Source organism: Carassius gibelio, chromosome A20, assembly GCF_023724105.1.
Source record: "Carassius gibelio isolate Cgi1373 ecotype wild population from Czech Republic chromosome A20, carGib1.2-hapl.c, whole genome shotgun sequence".
Lineage (NCBI taxonomy): Eukaryota > Metazoa > Chordata > Actinopteri > Cypriniformes > Cyprinidae > Carassius > Carassius gibelio.
Genome location: NC_068390.1, coordinates 6077183 through 6096981, shown reverse-complemented (window position 1 = coordinate 6096981; position 19799 = coordinate 6077183). Strand labels below are relative to the sequence as shown.

The 19799-nt window shown below is 39.4% G+C and overlaps 1 protein-coding gene across 10 annotated transcripts in view; it reads left to right on the top strand.

Moving 5' to 3' along the window:
- Positions 1-19799, top strand: part of nrxn3b (neurexin 3b) — a 402278-nt gene that overhangs the window by 326427 nt on the left and 56052 nt on the right. The gene's annotated exons all lie outside the window — the stretch shown is intronic.

Genomic DNA, 19799 nt, shown 5'->3' with positions numbered 1-19799 from the left:
TCATTAGATAGCTAGAGGTATGTGTTTGTTCCTAATATGTAAGTCAAGTTTCTGAGACAGCTTGGTTTCAAAATGTCCAGCACATCAAAGAACTAGGCCACTTACAATGATCATGCATTAATGCTATTCCAAAAAGAAGGCAGATGACCTAGATTCAACTCGCTATTTATCCTACGGCTTTATCAATTTTAATTGTTCCTCTTTTTTTGTTAGATAGATCCTACTCAATCCATCTTACATTGAGAACATATGGCTGGTTGGCCACGTTACATCCTTTTCCTATATGGCCCCTAAACTCTAGAATAATCTACAGGATAAATATAACTGAGCAACATTAATTAGGAAAACAGTGTGTCAATAATGCAAAATGACCGTTAAAGGCAGTTCATCATTGAATTCAGTGATGTCTTCATCTCAGTTCTGTTGAAATAGTATCTGTGCAATCATTTACAATCAAGCTGTCTTTCAGGGCTGTAGAGGTCCATTCTAGGTGCTGATCCACCATCTGGTCTGGATACTCACTGGATCTAGGTGACTGCAGTGACCCTCTGACTTGGATACAGACTGGATCTGGTGGCTACAGTGACCTCGGAATAAGAGAGAAACAGACTAATGTTAGCGTAGATGCCATTTTTCTAATGGGTTATGGAAAGTGTTCCCGGTTCTGGTTTACCTAATTAAAGCAGCCTAAAAATTTAACGAATTTGGATATTAGAAGCATATTAGTGTGTTATGTGTAAGCCAGGTTAAAGAGATGGGTCTTTAATCTAGATTTAAACTGCAAGAGTGTGTCTGCCTCCTGAACAATGTTAGGTAGTTTATTCCAGAGTTTAATCGCCAAATAAGAAATGGATCTGCCGCCCACAGATGGTTTTGATATTCTAGGTATTATCAAATTGCTTTTTGAGTTTTGAGAATGCAGCGGACGTGGAGGATTAAATGTAACAGGAGCTCATTCTAATACTGAGGTGCTAAACCATTCAGGGCTTTATAAGTAATAAGCAAGATTTTAAAATCTATACAATGTTTAAGAGGGAGCCAGTGCAGTGTGGACAGAACAGGGCTAATATGATCATACTTCCTGGTTCTAGTAAGAACTCTAGCTGCTGCATTTTGGACTACCTGGAGTTTGTTTACCAAACTTGCAGAACAACCTCCCAATAAAGCATGACAATAATCTAACCTTGATGTCATAAATGCATGGATTAACATTTCCGCATTTGAAATTGAGAGCATAGGCCGTGTAGTGGCGATCGTACCACAAAAAAAAAAAAAAAACTTGAGGGAATTTGAAGTTGTCTCCAACGCGTAATGGTGCAAGAAATCAGGTCTCTCATGGCACTCAATTAACACTTTATTTAATGAAGAATATAATTTAATGAAGAATACTTACAAACACTGCTGCTTGCATTGCTGATGTCAATTGAGCTCATACGTATGCAACATTAAACATAGTGCCAATAGCTGAAGATGATCAAACCACACCTGCACGCATGCAAGGTTGAAAAACTATGTGGCTTCTCCTGATCGTAATTCCCACTTGCTGATTCACCTGTGTCTTACTCATATAGCCTCCACAACTAGCATAATGCCATGCCTATGCCCCCTAGTGTGCAGGTGGAAGAACGTCACCCCCATGCAACTTACCACCAACAAAAAACATAACACATCAGAATTGGCTACAACACTGATTGTTACTCTATAACAATGTAACAATTACATACACCATACAAACAATGGAGCCAATAAAATATCCATCATGCACATATGGGCTTTTAGTTCATAATGTCCATGTATACATCAATCTTTATCCCGCTTCTTGCAGAAGACAAATCTTTGTGACTGGTCTCTCCAGAATGTTGCATTTGGTCTGGACTTTAACAGACCACACAAGTCCTTGTGGGTCAGGAAAGGTCTGCAGTACTTTCCCTAACATCCAGGATCCACGAGGGGCAGTAAGTCTGCCACAATGACTATGTCTCCAATGATGAAGCTTCTCTTGCCCTTAGACCACCGTTGTCGTTCCTGTAACAGAGGTAAGTACTCCCGCATCCATCTGTGCCAGAAGAGATCCGATAAGAACTGAATTTGCCTCCAACGTCGTTTTGTGTATAAATCACTCTTCTCAAAAAGCGCAGGTGGGAGTGCAGGTTTGCCTTTCAACAAGAGGATGTGATTTGGGGTCAAGGGTTCCAGATCATTAGGATCATTTGACAATTTAGTGATTGGATGGTCATTCAATATGGCTTCCACCTCACATAAAAGAGTCTGTAATCCCTCATCATCCATACTTTGCTGATGAAGGACTGAGTTCAGCACCTGTCTGACCATACGAATGATTCGTTCCCATGTTCCACCATGATGTGATGCACTAGGAGTGTTGAAGCTCCATTTCACTCCTGAATGAAGTAATGCCTTTTGAATTTTTTGGTGATTAAGAGCAGACAGAGCCTCTCTCAGCTCACGTTCTGTACCAACAAAATTAGTTCCGTTATCTGATCTGATGTGCGATACCTGGCCTCTTCTAGATATGAATCTGCGTAGTGCATTGATGCAAGAACTGGTATCCAATGAATATGCCATTTCCAAATGCACTGCCCTATTGGCCATACAGGTAAAGATAACACCATAGCGCTTTATAAAGCTGAGGCCTTTCTTCACTTCAAAAGGCCCGAAGTAGTCAACACCCACACTTGTGAATGGTGGGAGGTCAGGTTGAATTCTGTCTTTTGGCAAATCTGCCATCTTTTGTTCACCCAGCCTCCCTCTAAAACGTCTACAAATGAGGCAAGATGAAAGAATCTTTCTAGCAGCAGCATTTGCGCTGGTAATACAATACCACTGACGAAGTCGAGAAAGCAGGTGATTTCCAATTTCCTTTTCAAACAGAGGGCCCTTTGTTCAGCAACATGACGGTGGTTGGGCATGATAACATTTTCCTCCCTGAAAGGTAGTCTCATGCTGTAATGACCATTGCAGAGTTCAACTGAACTGTTGCATTGCTTCACCAACAGTTCCTCTATGTTAGCAATAGATATTCGGTTGATTGTACTAGTAGGGTAGCTGCTTCCAGTCTCATTACCTCCTCTTAGTGGTCCATTAATAACCCATCCCAATAGGGTTCTGACAGCATAAGGTCCTCCATCATTGCTGTTTACCACTTGCCATAGTTCCATTACTTTTTAAACGTTGGTTCCAATCAATAGCTCCACATCCGCATTGATGACAGGAATTTCCACAGAGTGTAAATGTGGCCAGGCACTTAGCTCTTCTTGTCGTGGAATGTTATCACGAGTCACAGGCATCACATATTGTGTAAACACATCAGGCAATTCAAAGAAAGTATTACCATTGAGTGCAGATACTTCCAGTCCTGAGATGACATGACTGTCGACAAACTTTTCTTGACTCATGGTTCTCAACAGGATCTTGGCATTTTTTCCTCTCACCTTTAGTTCCCTCCTGTGTCGCTCAGAGCAGAAGGTGGCTGTGCTGCCGGGATCTAAAAACGCATAGGTTTTCAGTATCTTACTACCTTTTACAGCCTTGATTTCAAGACTGATTTCAGATTCTTCTTCTGCACAATCTGACTTTGCTGCAGCCTGGAATTGAACTACTGGTTTCGTCTGGTCAGAGGAGAACTGGCCCCCCAACTGAGCCTGGTTTCTCCCAAGGTTTTTTTCTCCATTCTGTCACCGATTGAGTTTCGGTTCCTTGCCGCTGTCGCCTTCTGGCTTGCTTAGTTGGGGTCACTTCATCTACAGCAATATCATTGACTTGATTGCAAATAAATGCACAGACACTATTTAAACTGAACAGAGATGACATACCTGAATTCAATGATGAACTGCCTTAACTATCATTTTGCATTTTTGAGACAATGTTTTCCAAATGAATGTTGTTCAGTGCTTTGACGCAATGTATTTTGTTTAAAGCACTATATAAATAAAGGTGATTTATTGATTGATTGATTGATTGATTGATTTGTACAGGCACAATTGGCAAAACACAGTCTTGCACACCGGCCCCTATATGGCCACAAGTCTTAGGAGAAACTACATGACTTGTTTGTTGGTGAGTGTCCTCTGGCTTGATTTCCTTTCCTTTGAATGAATATGGAGGCAGGTAGGATGTTTCAGGTTACACAACATGCAAGATACACGTCTATGACAGTCTTTGCTCATGTATCCAACAGTCTAACACCCAAAACAAACACCTTTCACTTTTAGAAAATCTATTTTCTCTCTGTGCAGCTTCTTCTCTAGTCTGGGACAGCACTCCAATCTGTGACCCTCCTCACACAGCAGATAAGTCACCTTTGTTGACTTATCAGTTAAATTTTTCTCTTTTAACACTTGATGTGTGTTTCCAGTAGTAAAAGCTTCCACAGAGGTAGCAAAACTGCTTCCCCTTCCCTTGAAGCGAACCTGGGGGACTTTATGGCCAACATGATATTTTGATGGTAAAATGGATGCATCCTGACTATTTCCAAAGAGTGGATCAGAGGCAATAGATACTTGCCTCTCAAGAAAACTGACAATGTCACTGAAACCTGCTTGACGACAATGCATCTCCTGCAAGTCATAAGCAGTGTTTCTCCACCTTTACCTCAGTTTATATGGTAGCTTCAAAATTATAGCACGCATATTGGATGGCATATTCATCTCTGTCATGTAGCTAATGTCCTCCATTGCATTACAACAAACCCGTAGAAACAAAATAAAGCCTTGCAAGCCCTTGACTTCTTCTGCTTTCACTGGTAACCATCCCAGAGCTTTCTCCATGTAAGCTGTGGCAATTCTTTGTTCATTTCCAAAGCATTTCTGAAGAAGTGTCTTAGCTCTTTGATACCCCCTTTCAGGTGGCATGTGTTGACCACATGTGTTGAGCCCTTGACCAGCTCCTTAGGTTGTCCTTTGGTGTACTGCTCTAAAAAGTACAAGCAATCTTGATTGCTAGCAGCCTTTCCTTCTACTCCATTTTCAAATGCTCTAATGATTGTTCTGTACTCGAGAGGGTCTCCATCAAAGGTTTGTATATCCTTTGGGGGTAATGATAGTGAAGACTGCTGCTGTACTAGCAAAGCAGTTATGTCGGTTTGCCTTTGCATAATAGTGAGAAAATCATGATGTATGGACTCCTGCGTGGAAACCATAGCCGTTTCCAGTGTATGCTATGTGGTGTGATTGGTTTGTTGAGGTTTATGAAGCAGAGCATGAACCTATGTTCCGCTTTGTTGGAAACTGGTTTCTTTAGATCGAGCCTCAGTTTACACTGTAGCTTTACTGCCTCCTTTTGGTGGATGATTGAACTGATGGCTTGAATCCTTGAGACGTGTTTCCATTGACACTGTGGCTTTACTGCCTCCTTTTGGTGGATGATTGAACTGATGGCTTGAATCCTTGAGACATGTTTCCACTGACACTGAGGCTTTACTGCCTCCTTTTGGTGAATGATTGAAATGATAGCTTAAACTTTGTGGAACAAATTCCATAGCAGAGGATCTAAGAGAGGATTTATACTCTGAGGAACCACTTTGGCAAGTTTACTTGAGTTTATTGAACACAATTTATCTTTGGCGGTATGGTTTCTTATTCTTCCTTATGGTTCCTGCTTCCAGAATAATTAAACATACAAGAGCTTTAACATTAACCCCCAAAAAATAATGAGAGGTATTACGGCCTGAAGAAGAACCCCCCAAAACCAACTTTGTTCCAATCCTGCAAAGAGAAAAGATTAAGAGTGTTATTGATATATCCTTAATGTAGCCTACTGGCTAGCGAAGGGGTATTCTCCATTCTAATGAGGCAGAGAATAGCGGGCTTCTCTATAACTAAGGTAGCTGGTAATAGCAGCGAAGGGTATTTTCTCCAGCGGAAGAACCGCAAACTAGCAGCATGTCCCTGAGCTTGGTATGAGTGGTGGGAGAGTAGCGTTTCCTTGTTTCCTTCCTGCAAAAGATAAGGAAAGATAATGTTACAGAGAGGTCTTTGATGCAGCCCATAGTAGGAGAGGGGTATTATCCCCTCTAAAATGCGAAGGAGAGAATAACAAGTCCCCTGTTATTTTAAGTAGCAGCAGTCCCCTGCAGCCATAGCAACAAAGGGTGTTCTCTCCAGCTCCTCATCCGTCTTATCCTCCTCCTTATTCTTCTCATTTTCGATCTCCTTCTCCATATCCTTCTCAGCCTCTTCCTCATTCTTCTCATCCTCCTCCTCATTCTTCTTATCCTTCTCTATTTCCTTCTCATCCTCATCCTCCTCTTCATTCTTCATCTCCTTCTCTTCATTTCCTTTTTATCGTCCTCCTCATTCTTCTCATCCTCCTCCTCATTCTCCTCTTTCCCTTGCGGTCAGTGTCATATTTTATTTATTATAAAAAGTACGTAGTACGAAATATCCACTGGTTATAACCAACACTTCTATATTTAGCTGTGGATCACGCTGTAGACCATTACTCTGTTTCAGAAACCTGTCCAAAATCGGTTCATGAGAATAAACAGACATGTCAGCTGGACACTAGGCTCCTGTTAATGGCACTCACGCGGTGCTCGAATACTTATCACTATGAAGTAAATAAAATGCAGATTTTACAGATACGCAGGCGTTTCAGAACATTTCATGAGCACAGATACTCCACACTGCTTAATATGGTGCCATATATTTCAAGAATAAAGTTCACATGAACATGTTTTTTTAAATGCTAATACAGAGGGGTATATACGCTTTGATCGGTGTAGTATGATGATGTGACTCGATACAACACCTCACTACATTGAAAGCTTTTACCGTTCTAAAACCCAGATTTGTGGCCATTATGGAACTGAAATGTTGAATAAACCCCGAAACACATTATGTTTAAATGAAAACGAAAGGAGGCAGTGGTATTTGATATCTGATTTCATTTTATTGTAAATATACTGAGAGGAAAATTGCAGTAGCCATGGTCAGCTGAGTTCAAGCAACCATAAACAAGATGGAGCAACACAGCATTGGCAGCATACAGTAATTTATTTAAGTAAAATGTCATTTAAAAAAGCAAGTGAATGATTACTTTTTGCATTAAATGAGAATCTTTTGTCAGAAGAAGAGTTTTTTGTTTTTTTTTTACTCTTGTATAAAGCTAATAAATATTAAAACATAAATTTACAGTGAAAGCATTATTTGCCTTTTAGGGTCCTATCATACACCTGGCGCAATGCGATGCAAGGTGCAGCACAGGTGTGTTTGCTAGTTTCAGTCCGGCGCCGTTCGCATTTTCCCGTCCAGCGCCACGTCGTTTAATTCGGAAATGAATTTGCACCCATTTGTGCTCCCATGGGCATGCTGATTTAAAAAAAGAGGTGTGTTCAGGCGCATTGCTGGCACATTGCTAGGAGCTGAAGATAGAAAATAGGCAGAAAATAGACTGCGCCATAGACCACCTCAAACCTGGTCAATATATATATATATATTTTTTTTTTTTTTTTTAAAGAGCGCGCTTTACAGATGACACAATTTATCTTTGTGGTGCTTCTAATTAAGTGGTAAAAAGTTGTTGCAATTGTTATACAAAATAAATATCACCACTACTCATTTGCACCAATAAAACATGTAACAAATTGTTTTACTACCAAATTATAAGAAGTCTTTAATTATTATTAATATTTAACATACACTGGAAAGGTTTCCGTGACTTCTCAAAAGATCTCTGCATCCTTCAAAGGAAGGAGTCTTTTGCCTTGTCCAAATAAACGCACTTGGGGTCTATGCACTTGACCACTATATGAGGTATTTCCCTTTATTTGGTCCAAGTGAGCATGAAGACCACAAATGTATGTAGAACTTTTCATTACCAGATGGGACACATTTATGCTGTTGTAAAAAAGTTTTTACAGAGCTTTATTTTTATTTTCAATACTTTGCATTTTAAAATCAACTTCTAAAGATCTGTTCAGTACTTACTATAACAGATGACACAATTTAATTTTGTGGTGCTTCTAATTTAGTGGTAAAAAGTAGTTGCAAATGTTGTACAAAGTGATGTTTTATTAACAAAATGTTATTATTAACAAAATTAATTATTATTAATATTTAACATACATTAGAAAGGTTTACATCACTACTTGTAACATAAAAACGTAAAATCTTGGCAAAAAGTTCCTCAATTTATTTTCAGAACATGATGCATGATGGGATAGACTAAGCCTTGAATATTGCTCCGGAGATAGTATGGATTTAGTGTGCGACAAGGCATTTGAATTGGGATGCAGTTTATGTATGACAGACTTAACTCAGTAAATTTTGATTGGCCAGTTAGTTGACCTAGTTACATGGATGAAGCATTACACAAAAGGATTTTTTAAGCAACTGTAATTAGCAGTCACCCATGATTAATTTAATTTCATAAATTAAAATCTTCAGTAGTACATGGCATATTTTTTAATGGACATTTGCAGTGTTGGGGGTAACACATTACAAGTACCGCTAGCTATGTAATCAGATTACTTTTTTTCAAGTAACTAGTAAAGTAAAGCATTTTCAAGGACATATCTGAGTTACTTTTTTCAAAAAAGTAATGCCAGTTACTTTGTTTTCCCATCTACTGACAGATGAGTCTCCTGTCCCCATATTGGAAGAAATTGTAAGTACAGGGGCATTGTGTGCTCTGTGTGAACATGATGTACAGTAGTTCTATACTTAATTTGAATGTGCATTGATTCATCCCACTCGCAAAACAAAACAAAAAACAAAAACCAAAAAAACAGTGAAATGCAAACTCAGAATATGCAGTAATTAAATATGATAAATAACACAAATGTATCCAATCCCATTTTATTAACTATTGTCTTTGCTGCTGACATTTGATGATCCAGTCAACCATACTAATAAGTGTTGAAGCTTCATCTCCTCTTTTATACTATATACAGACGTGAATTTACTTTTTTTTAGGTTTATTCATTACACTTTTTGGTGTAAAAGGGCTTTTATATTTATAGTTATATTTATATTTAATGCAAAGGTAAGTAATGCAAAAGTAACGTAACACATTTTTCCACAAAAAGTAACTAAATAACATAATTAGTTACTTTTTTAAGGAGTAACGCAATATTGTAAAGTAACTTTCTCCAACACTGTTCCTTTAAAATGATGTAGTTGTGGCAATACCAGCAAGAGTTTACAGGATCATGCAATTGGGAAATGCAGATATGGTCTGTTTAAAAAAAATAAAAGGGGTTGAAGTCTTTGGTATGTCCTTGGCCAACTTCCTGTTCCATCAAGAAATATGTTGTGACAGAAAAGAAACTGCTCTCATCAAGGCATTTCATAGGGTCTTTAAGCAAAGAAGTAAAAGATAAAAGTAATAATGTAGTTCGCTTTGCAGTGTGCTGAAAATAAGAAACATTTCCAGGAGGTAAATATTTAATAACTCTGACCCAGAAAAAAAAAAAAAAAAAAGATCAAAGTAAAGATTGGGTGTTTGACTTTGAGCTAATAGTGAGTCAAAGCTATTACCCTCCATATTCACTCCTTGTGAAGAGTGAAATGAAAAAAAGAGTTGAAGGCTAATGTTGGGTGACATATTAAAAACTGTAATGGACCTGAATTATCACACATATAAGGCATCTAAAACATAAAACTGCTGTTTAAGTCAACTCACAGCTTCATTGTTTGTAGATATTGTTCATTGTTTGAGACGCACAAACGCAGGAAATTCATTCATGAAACTGTCATGAATCTCTCTCGCTCTCTCTCTCTCTCTCCATTCGTTGATCTATCAATCAATAATTAATTCAAATGAATATTGTGATATTTAATCTGTGCGTCTGATTTGAAGCAGGCAGAATGATAGACCTAACAAGGCATAACTGACAAAAATAACCATCATTTTTCAATACTGGAAAATTATCGTGGTATAAGCAGGATAATGCATGGCTAGCTTTTAATGAACTCTGTGAAGGTAATTGGCCTCCATGTCTTGCATTAAAATGCACAAAAAATGCTTTTTTTCACACAAAAATAAAAATGCTATTTTTGCCATGTCTTTCTTACATAAAGAATGAGGGATTGCACTAGAGGGGGGACATCCCTGAGCCCCAACCCCCTTCTTCTCTGCTTCTTCTTGCATTGCCACCCAGCTGGGAGTGGTGGTAATAGGGCTTGCAGCAGGTGAATCTGTCATGCTATTAACATTATCACTACACAATTTCTTAGTAAATCCAAAATCAATTAAACTGCCTTGTGTTCTTTTTGTCATGGTGCCTATATGATGCTATATGATGCAGAATGGATTTCAAAGACTTTACGCGTAGATCACCGGCCTCCAATGTTTATATTTTTTCAACAAATCTTTGAGTTAACATACTAAACGAGTGGAATTTGCACCGCAGTGCCCCCACACCTGGATGCTCATGACAAAAATAGTATGTATAGTTTTCTTTATTGAAGTGGATTAGGATAAAATCGCTGTCATGCATGAATGAATGATATTTTTGCAATTTTACACATAATAATCCATGATTATCACATTACACAAAATTTCTAGATTTGAGACAAAAAGAGGGAATGGAGATGTTACGTCAGAAAGAGACTGACAAATGGGGTCTCACTCAAGATCCCAATCTCCTTCGATTGGAAACAAAACGAGCCAACGGTACACGGTGTACCTTGTTCTGAGTGATTTGCATCGCAAGCTCTGCCCCACTGTGGGTATATAAAGAGCAGTGCATACGACACGCATTCAAGTATTCGCTGAGAAGTCGAGCCAATTGACTCGACCATTCAGCGGAACAGCAATGTGCCAAAGGAATGTAATGTCTCTGTTCTCTCCTTAAAGCTGCGGTAGGTAACTTTTGACGCTCTTGCGGTTAATAAACAGAACTGCTTGCGTCTTGCGGAAGAACATCGTAGCCGGAACTACTTCTCTCTGTTTATGTCTATAAAGAATCACAAAGGTACTGGGTTACTCCGCCGCGGTACCCCCGAAGCAATCTAAAATAGTCAGAATATAAACACTTATTATAGGTGCACCCTAGTGATTCAGGACATGCTAAAAACACGGTTCGGAAAATGGATTCATGGTGTACTCGCTTATCATATAAATTTTTCTACATTTTGAACACAAACAAAGTTACGGACCGCAGCTCTGATTGGTTGTTTCTTACCGGGAGCGATGGATTTTCTGCAAATGGCAATGGGACCACTGGGAGGAGCCAGAGGAGCGTGATTTTTTCACAGATTGTCTGTCTCATATTCTACTGTCAGGACATAATGACAGGTTTAACAAATATGTAAAAAATATATTTTTACAAAAGTTACCTACTGCAGCTTTAAGGGAACGAGGGTTGACTTTCAGTCAGTCACGTTCGACATTGCATCAGAAAGAGCTGACGAATGGGGTCCTTTACAAAACGCAACATGGCTGTCTTCAAGTGACCCCTGTGAGTGATAGCACCCTGTTGTGAGGCCAGCACAAGTGAGGACATATATCAGACAACGAATGCAATGGGTAGCATATTCCTGCTGGATGTGAGAAAGCACGTTGCCAACTGTCATCCGCGGGAGGCAGCAGCGGGGCTGAATATGATTGATTGCCTCAGTCTGCTTATGGGAGGCAGAGAACTGCTGGGCAAAATTCTCCAATGTGTCACTTAAGAGGCAAGCCTGGGAGACCTGGGAGTTGAGGAGCTGAGTCTGATCAGACTCTCTCATGTCTGCAAGGTTCAGCCATAGCTGGCCCTCCTGGACCACCAAAGTGGACATCACCTGACCCAAGGAGAGCGCAGTGACTTTCGTCATCTGGAGAGCGAGGTCGGTAGCAGTGCGTGGCTCCTGCAAAACCTCTGGGTCAGCACTCCCGTGGAGCTCCTTGATCACCTTGGCCTGGTAGACCTGAAGGGTGGCCATGGTGTGCAGGGCAGAAGCGGCCTGACCTGCAGCTCTGTAAGCCTTGGCCACAAGTGTGGATGAGAACTTAACAGGCTTTGTAGAGAAGCTTGGGACAAGCATGACATGTGGAGGCGCTCATTGCATCGCAACAGAACGCTCCACAGAGGGAATCCCAGTATACCCTAATCTACCCTAATTTTATTATATTAGTTGCACTTTGTACCTTAAAGTCATCACTTACCTTTGATTTTCTATGGGTCCTGAAGACCTTGATGAGCTTGCTCGGGTGTGTTTGATAAGGGTTGTAGCTAAACTCTGCAGGCCAGTGGCCCTCCAGCGCAAGATTTAAGGAACCCTGATTTAGAGAATATTTATACACAGAAATGTACAACTGCTACTGCCATCTCTGGAGGATGATGCTTATGTATGATAGGGATTTTATACCTTTACCTACTAAATAAACATTTAAACTGACAGTGTTACATCTCAAACCATAATAAAGTACAGTACAGCAGATTAATATGGCTTTTAAAAGCAGACCAATATCCAGTGTTGGTGTAATGTAATGCCTCTGCAATGAGACACATTTATATTAATTTTATAGGATTTTGCTAAAGTGTCTATTCTTCAAATATTCAGCCATGTTGCTGTACTATTAACACTGTAATATCAATGTTGGACTTAAGTGTGGAGGAAGGTACTGACCTGGTCATCACTTACCACAATGACGGGGGCCCTTCAGACTATCAAATGTTCCCTGCCATCCTATAAACATCACAAAATCACTCAAGCTTTTCATGGCCCACGGGTGGAGGAGGCCTGCAGATCTTTGCCCAGACTCAATCCGAGAGGCCTTTAATCTCATTCAATCGATTCATCTCTTGCATGTGCGTAATAGCATTTTGATGCTATAACCTCATGCTAAGTTTACCCATTAGGTCATGTACTGTAGATGTAAATCTATACAAAGGATAAGTTATACATGTGATACTGGATGCCCTCATCAGAGGTCACATGGTTGTTTTTATACTTGCAGCCACAAGTATTTTCATTCATTTCTGAAGCTCCTGAGTAGACTGAATATGATAAGATATGAAAGGATGCTAATTTTGGTCAACTGCTTGGAAACATTGCAGCTTATTCACTAACAATCATATGGATAATTGTATTCATATGCAGTTTGCATAAAACACGCCCACCAGGGATTTATTAGTATTATTATTTATATCTTTGAATAATATAACCATTCAGAATAAAAGTAAGTGCCATATTTTTTAACATTAGGCCTAAACTGCTATAGAACATTAAAAATAGAGATCTTACATTCGAATTGAGCACAGTTAGTTTGCAACACCAACTGATATTATGTCAGATTGATCTAGTGGTCCCATTTTATTTCAAAGTATCTAAAATCATTGTAGAATGGAACACAATGGAACTTGATCCCAGACTTTAAGCTTTTTCTTCAGTCTCAGTGTTTGGTTGGTATGAATTGTTGTTGTTGTTTGTGTTCATGCCGAGAAACCAAGGCTGGATTGCTTTTCATTCCAGAACTACTTGCTGAAATGAAAATATATTGATTACCGATTATTTGCCTATTATATTATAATGAATTTCTCATTGCAGCTTGTTTCTGCAGAAATGACCTTCGACAAGCAGCTTGCCTTTTTTTTGCATTCTTTATATCTTTACACAGACACAAGTGGTGATTTGTGTATATTAATATTTTGTAATAAAACATTTTTTATTGTATTTTTTTACAAAGTGGTGGGCAAAGGGGGAAACTTGTGAGGCTGGCATCTATTTTAATTTGTTAAATATATTTGTATTTATTAACTAGATACAAGGATCAACAGCTGGTAGTAGAACACACTGTTGATGTAAACGTTCGAAAGTTTGGTGCCAAATGATTCAGTGTGAATAAAGAACAGCAGGGAGAATAAAACTGGGTTTTGGACATAGCAATTGAAAAGTACCGAATTATAGCCTAAACATTTTGCTGTAGAGAGTTTGAAGGCAGTTATTTGCAATATTATTTGTTTATACTCATGATGATGAAATTCATTAATTTCATCATATCATCATGAAATGGTGCATGGTTTAGTCCCTTGCCAGGCATCAGGGTACTGCGCTCCTGTCTCCAGGCTGTGGCAGTGCTAGAGGCTTTCTGGGATAGATTTGTTGCCTGGGCCTGACGTTTTGTTGGAGCCATTGTTCGGAGGGACAGAACAGGATTTTGTAGCTTATTACTATTATCAGCGAACACATGGGGGTGAGAACAGAGACCTTCTTCATCGGTTAAGGCCCCTGCTGCACCTCAAAATAATTTTATCACTCTTGGCTATGCTGGTACCACCCATGATGGAGAAACACCAGACATTATGCTCTCTGTCAAAGCGACATTCTGCAATAAATTTCTAAATGTTTGCCACCATCTGTGAGACATCCGGTATTATATCAAAGAAAGTGCAACATTCAACAAGCATCAATCTTGTGTGCTGTTCACTTTATAACAATAAAGGGAGCAATATAGTGTATGCTGTCTTACCATAATGTGTTAATTCTCCTCAGTATCTTGAATATGGGAATTTATATTGACTATAGTGTGTAACAAAAGAAAGTCATTATTCCCATCATAATTATGATGAGCATTGTGATCATTGGTTTTATTTTCTTTATAATACAATTAACCTTTACCAGCCCATTCTCTGAAAATACAATGAAATGTTGTTGGCCAGTGCAGAGTAATTGGAAATATTTATCACATCAGCCTAGATATGCAAATAGGGAACCAAGCAGGACTACAGCTACGTACTAAAACTTAGTCAGTTGCCTACCATTTACTGAGTGAGTGATAACTTCTGCAGCAACTCCACCCAAATTTGCCACAAAAATAGTGGTCATGGACATCTGACTAGCAGTTGATTTCAGTGGAGTTTGGCATTAGCATGTTTTCTAGGTTAACATCATGATAATCTAAGTCAAGTCAAGTCACCTTTATTTATATAGCGCTGTCACGGGAGGAGCACAAGACAGACACAGTGGGCGTGGCGTCAGGCCTCGGAGAGGCTTTTATTAACAGAAATCAAATAAAACAGGGGATAAAAGGTGGTCAAATGGGAAGAGTGTCCAAAATAACAGGGAATCTGGTGTCCTCGTCGTGCTGCAGGGTTCGTGTGGGTCGGGCAGTGTTCATCGAGGAAGGGTTCAGGTAAGGGGTGGAGTCTGGCGGCCGCACGCGCTCCCCTCCTCGGTCCGGGGTGCGAGGGGCGGTGGCTTCCTCTAGCGGCCGCATCTCTCTCGTTGGACCTGGAGCTGGTAGGGGATGGACGGCCCGGCATCCTGGCCCGTCGACCGTGTAAACGGGTGCGGTTCTCCTCCGGATCGCGGGTCCGAGTGAAGCTGTTCCCCAGGGGGTCTATAGTGCACTGTCTGATGCGATACTGTAGCTGATGGCTGAATGGTTGCAATTTTATCTCTAATAGTATCAATTTTAGAAGTAAAGTTGTTGATAAAGTCATTACTGCTGTGGTATTGGGAAATGTCAACACTTGCTGAGGCTTTATTTTTAGTTAATTTAGCCACTGTATTGAATACATACCTGGGGTTATGTTTGTTTCCTTCTAAAAGAGAAGAAAAGTAATCGAATCAAGCAGTTTTTAAAGTTTTTCTGTAGGATAGGTTACTTTCCCGCCAAGCAATACGAAATACCTCTAGTTTTTTTTCCCTCCAGCTGCGCTCCATTTTTCAGGCTACTCTCTTTAGGGTGCGAGTATGCTCATTATACCATGGTGTCAAACTGTTTTCCTTAAACTTCCTTAAGTGTAAAGGAGCAACTGTATTTAAAATGCTAGAAAAGAGAGAGTCCATAGTTTCTGTTACATCATCAAGTTGTTCTGAGGTTTTGGATATACTAAGGAATTTGGATAAATCAGGAAGATAACTTAAAAAGCAGTCTTTTGTGGTAGAAGTGATGGTTCTACCATACTTGTAAAAAGAAGTAGAATTTAACATTTTGGCTATATGAAGTTTGCACAAAACTAAATAATGATCTGAGATATCATCACTTGGCTGCATAATTTCAACACTATCAACATCAATCCCATGTGACAGTATTAAATCTAGAGTATGATTTCAACAATGAGTAGGTCCTGAAACGTGTTGTCTAACCCCAATAGAGCTCAGAATGTCTATAAATGCTGATCCCAATGCATCTTTTTCATTATCGACATGGATATTAAAATCACCAACTATTAAAACTTTATCTGCAGCCAGAACTAAATCAGATGTAAAATCACCAAACTCTTTAATAAAGTCTGTATGGTGCCGTGGTGGCCTGTATACAGTAGCCAGTACAAACATAACAGGGGATTTATCATTAACATTTGTTTCTCTGGATAATGTTATATGAAGCACCATTACTTCAAACGAGTTTTACTTGAAGCCTGCCCTCTGAGAAATCCTGAAAACGTTGTTATAAATTGAAGCAACACCTCCCCCTTTGCCTTTTAGACGTGGCTCATGTTTATAACAGTAATTTTGGGGTCTGGACTCATTTAAAATAATCATCAGGTTTTAGCCAGGTTTCTGTCAAACAGAGCACATCTATATTATGATTAGTGATCATATTATTTACAAAAAGTGTTTTCGTAGAAAGGGATCTGATATTCAATAAGCCAAGCTTTATCATTTGTTTATCCATATTGCATCTGTTTTTTATTTGTTGAACCTCAATTAAATTGTTCATCTTAACTTGGTTTGGATGTTTTTTGTATGTTCTAGTTCGGGGAACAGACACAGTCTCTATAGTGTGATAATCTAAGTGAAAGAGTCTCTATGTGCTGAGAATTAGCTGACCTCTGTGACATGAGGCAGCTAGCAGACGGTCAGTTTAGCCAGTCTGTCTGCTTCCTGACCTGGGCCCCAGTTAGTCAAGTATAAACACTAAGACTATTTGCCATATTTCTAGAGAGAAGAGTGGCGCCACCCCAGGAGGGATGAAGACCATCTCTTTTCAACAGGTCAGGTCTGCCACAAAAGCTTGTCCAATTGTCTATGAAACCTATGTTATTCTTTGGGCACCACTTAGACATCCAGCCATTGAGTGATGACAATCTGCTATGCATCGTTTCACCTCGGTAAGCAGGGAGGGGACCAGAGCGTATTACAGTGTCTGCCATCGTGCTTGCAAGTTCACACACCTCTATAATGCTATTTTTAGTGATCTCTGACTGGCGAAGTTGAACACCATTTGCGCCAGCATGGATAACAATCTTACTGTATTTACGTTTTTCATTAGCCAGCACTTTTAAATTTGCCAAGATGTCAGGCACTCTGGTTCCCGGTAAACATTTGACTATGGTGGCTGGTGTCTCTATATTCACATTCCGTACAATAGAATCACCAATAACTAGAGCACTTTCATCAGGTTTCTCAGTGGGTGCATCACTGAGTGGGGAGAACCTGTTTAATGATTTGATCGGAACAGAACAGTGTTTTTACCCACGACTACTCTGCCTCACTGTCACCCAGTTGCCCTGCTGCAGGGGCTCTGCCGGAACCAGACGATGTGCAGGAATCCAGGAGCTACACGCATCCAAAGCCGTATCTAGAGCCCTAACATTCTTACTGTCCTCATTTAAAGTTTGGATGTGTGTCTCTAATTCTGAAATCTTCTCTGTCAGCCTAACTATTTCCCTGCATTTATCACATGTGAATCCCTCATCTGCGACAGCGATAGATAAACTGTACATGCGGCAACAGGTGCAAATAACAATAGCAGGAGAAGCCATTACTCACCGTGCTTGATGAAATATTCTTACTGCGGTTCTTGAACTCCCTCCTCTTCTGTGGGTTTTATTGTTCTGGGTCTGAATGTGGGCTCTCTGTTCGCTGCTCCTTGGCGTGTTGTGTAAGTGAGTCACGTGACGACACAACAACGAATCACAGCAAAGCAGCAGGAGGGGGAGGAGTAGCAAAGTGGGCCAGGATGTGAAAGCAGCGTTTGTTCAGAATTGTAGAGGTAGAAGACACGAGCGAAGATAAAAAGCTCTAATTAGCACACATGCATAGTGCCTAGCAATTTTGGGTATAGTTCATTTTCAGTATTTCATTAAATATGCTTTTTTATAAGGTTATTTACATTTGTATACTTTTACACACCATCTCTCTCTCTTTTTTCTTTCTTTTTTTTTTCATGTAGCTCGCCACAATGCCTTCTCTGCAAATGATTCAACATAAGCTGCCTTAGAAACAAGGTATCTAAAGAGGATAGGCCGTAATTTAGATATATTTTTGAGAATATTTTTGGAATAATGCAGTTTTACAAATGCTAGAAATGTGGCTTTCTAAGGAAAGATTGTGGTCAAATAACACACCTAGGTTCCTAACAGATGACGAAGAATTGACAGAGCAACCATCAAGTCTTAGACAGTGTTCTAGGTTATTACATGCAGAGTTTTTAGGTCCTATAATTAACACATCTGGGGGTTTTTTTCAGAATTTAGCAGTAAGAAATTACTTGTCATCCAGTTTTTTATTATTGACTATGCATTCCATTAGTTTTTCTAATTGGTGCGTTTCACCAGGCCGCGAAGAAATATAGGGCTGAGTATCATCAGCAATAACAAGCTAACACCATGTTTCCTGATGATATCTCCCAAGGGTAACAAATAAAGCATGAAGAGTAGCGGCTCTAGTACTGAGCCATACCGCACTTGGGATCGATATGATACATCTTCATTCACTGCTACGAACTGATGGCGGTCATATAAGTACGATCTAAACCATGCTAATGCACTTCCATTAATGTCAACAACGTGTTCAAGTCTATGCAAAATAATGTTGTGGTCAATTGTGTCAAACGCAGCACTAAGATGCAATAAAACTAATAGAGAGATGCAACCACGATCAGATGATAAGAGCAGATCATTTGTAACTCTAATGAGAGTCTCAGTCTCAGTACTATGATACGGTCTAAATCCTGACTGGAAATCCTCACATATACCATTTTTCTCTAAGAAGGAATATAATTGTGAGGATACCACATTTTCTAGTATCTTGGACAGAAAAGGGAGATTCGAGATTGGTCTATTATTAACTAGTTATTTGGGTTCAATGTTTTTTTAATGAGAGGCTTAATATCAGCCAGTTTGAAGGTTTTGGGGACATATCCTAATGACAATGATGAATTAATAATAGTCAGAAGAGGGTCTATGACTTCTGGAAGCACCTCTTTTAGGAGTTTAGCTGGTATAGGGTCTAACATACATGTTGTTGGTTTAGATGATTTAACAAGTTTATACAATTCTTCCTCTCCTATAGTTGAGAATGAGTGGAACTGTTTCTCAGGAGGTCTATAGTGCACTGTCTGATGCAATACTGTAGTTGACTGCTGAATGGTTGCAATTGTATCTCTAATAGTATCGATTTCAGAAGTAAAGTAATAAAGTCAATACTGCTGTGATGTTGGGAAATGTCAACACTTGTTGAGGCTTTATTTTTTGTTAATTTAGCCACTGTATTGAATAAATACCTGGGGTTATGTTTGTTTTCTTCTAAAATAGAAGAAAAGTAATGGGATCTAGCAGTTCTTAATACTTTTCTGTAGGAAAGGTTACTTTCCTACAAAAAGTAACCAATACAATGGAAAGTAACCAGCAATACGAAATACCTCTAGTTTTGTTTTCCTCCAGCTGTGCTCCATTTTCGGGCTGCTCTCTTTACGGTGCGAGTATGCTCATTATACCATGGTGTCATACTGGTTTCCTTAACCTTCAATGTAGCATTCTTTAGCTTTTGGTCTACCTACACACAATTAACGTTCATAATATACCTCTCATTAAAAACATTCCATGCATCTCCACTTTTATTGTCAATTGCAATAGGTGTGCTCTTTTTGGCAGATCTTAGGTTACATTCATTGAAAGTGTA